Here is a 3,194-nt window from a genome sequence, read left to right on the forward strand (position 1 = left end):
AAAGAAACACAGTCACTTATAAAACCTGCTCAGATTACTTAAATACCAAATACATTTTTTTAACTTCTATATAAGTATCTGGAAATTGTTTATGTTTATATGAAATGAAGCTATTAATACTTTTCGACAGCAGTAACTACATAGAAGGCCAAGGCCAACACAAATCAAGGAATGGAGCTGTCCCAAAGCTGTAGTGTGAAAAGACTATGAAGAGTTGATTCCATCCACATGGATGGGTTTCTTTGCTGTAAGAAATCCAAGTGGAATAAGGAACGGAGATGGAGAAAGGTTTTCTTGAAGGGAAGGTTGACGCCCTGCACACCTTTAGTTTTCTGCCTCGTCTGCTGCATTACATTCTTCTGCACTGATGTCCATAATGTCTCTAAGCAACTGCATCATGAAGATGCTGTCTTTGTAGGCATCTTATTCAGTGTATCAAGTTTTGCAATGGCCTTGCCAAAAGCCATTTTAGCCAGTGTGCAGGTAAACTCTGGATTATTAAGGATCTCATAGTAAAACACAGAAAAGTTAAGAACCAGCCCCAGGTGGATTGGGTGTCCCAGTTGCAGCTCTTTCTTGCTTATATCAAATGCCTCTCGGTAAACTCCTTGGGGATTATCTATGGTTTGTTTTCCATCATCGCCACATGCAACTTCAGCAAGGTACTGGAAATAATCTCTCTTCAATTTCAGATAGAGGACCTTACTCTCTGGATTAGTTGCATTGGCTATTAAATATTTATCCAATAATTCCAGGACTGTGGTGTAGATGGACCTCAGCTCTGATTCCACTTTCTCTCAATAGTCCTTGATAAGCTACAACTTCTTGTAGGAGGTGCTGGTCTTCTCCTTGATGTTTGGGATGACCCTCCATGTGGACCTGCAGCCCAACCAACAGCGGAGGCCGAGGGCAAGGTGATCAGGGTGAGAGGCTGAACCAGATCGGATTTAGTTTCTGGAGCTGCCAGAACAGCTATGTCTTTAGAGGCCTCCCAATCAGTGCTGAAGAAATGGCCCATACTAAGGTCTATATGCAGATTTTAATTACACTTTTTGTAACAAAACCATCAACAGTAGGGGGTTGCTTAAGCTAGTACTCAAAACCTAAGTATCCAAATTGGAAGGCTGTTCCATTAGGACATATCTTCAAGAGAGGGTGCTACACAAACTTCCTTTAATAAAAGTCAACTTTCTGCTGTTTGTTTTTATTTTGATGGAACTGGCTTGTTCATTGGGATCCTAAATGAGTCCATGTATGATTTCAACATAAAATTTGCATGGGAAGAAGAAGAAGACCATGTTGGGAACCAGACAATGAGGATAGACAAATCCTATGATCTAACTTTCCTAGGGCAACCAGATGTTTATTCTGTTAGTAACCATTTATCTGCCTTATTAATCAACGTTACTTGTGGATCAAATAATAATGGCCACCAAAATAATGGGTTTTGTTGTCATAAATTATAGACAAGCTACTTACGCCATCTTCTACAGTTCACTCTTCTCACGCTTGTGACATGGGAATGTGGTCTTCCAAGTTCCGCACACCAGGGCTGCCTCTCCTTCATTATGTACAGATGATTATTTTTCTGGAGACTGTCCCTCTTCTGTTGGGCCTTGAGAGGTGTGGTGATCCTCTAGCTCACTCCAAAACTTTTCCAAATTTGTAAATATATTTGCGACACAGGAAACTACTGTTGTATACTTACAGGGCACTGGATATTTCTTTTGGTGAGAAACAAGATTATTTTATGTCCTGCCTCAGACATGATGAGGTGAATGTTGTGTTTACCTTTCCAGACCTATAAAAGTTTATCAGACAGACTGTCCCAACTTTTGGGCATATTATCAACTTGAGGTATTTTGTCAGGACCTCTTTATTGTGGCCTCCTTATAGAAAAAAAAGGCATCACCTAAGGGTTATTAAACGTCTCTGAGTTTGGCATTACAAATACTGACAACACAGTGTTAGCTTAAATAAGACTGGATTGGAATGTTATGGAAAGTGAGTCAGCTGAAAAATCAAGACTTCACCCAGAAAGTTGGAAAGCTCATGACTTTTATTTAACACACAGTCCCAGAAAGCTGATGCTTTGAAGATCTGGGCCCTGTCCACAGACACACACAGGTTTTGTGTGACTTCCATCAGGATCACCAGAGAGGGAATTTCAAAGCAAGTTTACAGAGAATTAGGAGCAGAGGCCAAGACAAGATTGACTGCAGGAGGCTGTTTTCTCAAAGCAACTTTTTCAAGGCAATTTCAATGGGTGGTCTTTGAGGTCAGAAGTTGATTACAAGGGCAGATGACATGGGCAAAGGTTAAGGCATTCTCAGCAAGGTATATTGCTGGACCAAAATAATTGCAAACAGGTGGCAAGCTCTCCCTTTTAGTTTCTGCTTTCTTGTCCATTTAGCAAGGGGCATCACAGAGAAAGAAAACACAAGGCAAGAGAAGGAAAACAGATTATAAGGCAGCTACGTGACAGATCATAAAATTGGCCAGTCGTACACGAGAATTGATTATGTAAAGAATAATACTGTAAAAGAAATAACATTGCGCCTCACCTCCCTCTGCTTCCCTGGGCCTGCACATCTGCAGGCCTCTCTCTGTGGTGAATCAATCATATTTCTCCCCCCCTCCCCCCCGGGCGTCTCTCCTCCCAGCCCAGGACCTGTTCCATTCCTTTTCTTGGCGCCCCAGACATCTGGGGAACCACCAATGCTTCCTGATCCTTTGCATCCAGACCAACTCAGTTCCTTCTGGGGTTCCCAGGAGCACTCTGGGCCTGGCCCCACCCTCACCTCCCTCCGTTTCCCTGGGCCTGCACATTCGCAGGCCTCTTTCCTGGACTCCAGAGCTGACCTTTCCGCTTCCTGATCCTTTGAATCCAGACCATCCCAGTTCCTCAGTGCAGTCCCCAGGAGCCCATGGGGCCTCTTCCTGCCCCATCTCCCTTTGCATTTCTGGGTGGCATGGCCACCAGCTGCCCTAGACCAACATCTTTCCTGGCCCTGCTCCCAGGCCAGTCCAACTCCCAAATTCCTGAGGACAAAATCTTTCCTGGAGGGATCCAGACCTTAGGAGAAAGCCTGAGAGCATCTGATCCTCATCTGACTTGAGCCTCTGTGGGAACTCCTGAAGACAAAAGCAATCTGGCTACTCCAATATAAAATCAAAAGAGAGAACCAGAAGCT

At 43.6% G+C, this 3,194-nt stretch overlaps 1 pseudogene; it reads right to left on the bottom strand.

Annotated features, from left to right (window-relative positions):
* Positions 1-324: 324 nt before the first annotated feature.
* Positions 325-1,484, bottom strand: LOC103733805 (annotated as a pseudogene).
* Between the last annotated feature and the right edge of the window lie 1,710 nt (positions 1,485-3,194).

This window comes from Nannospalax galili, unplaced genomic scaffold, assembly GCF_000622305.1.
Source record: "Nannospalax galili isolate Female #2095 unplaced genomic scaffold, S.galili_v1.0 scaffold1036, whole genome shotgun sequence".
In the NCBI taxonomy this organism is placed as follows: domain Eukaryota; kingdom Metazoa; phylum Chordata; class Mammalia; order Rodentia; family Spalacidae; genus Nannospalax; species Nannospalax galili.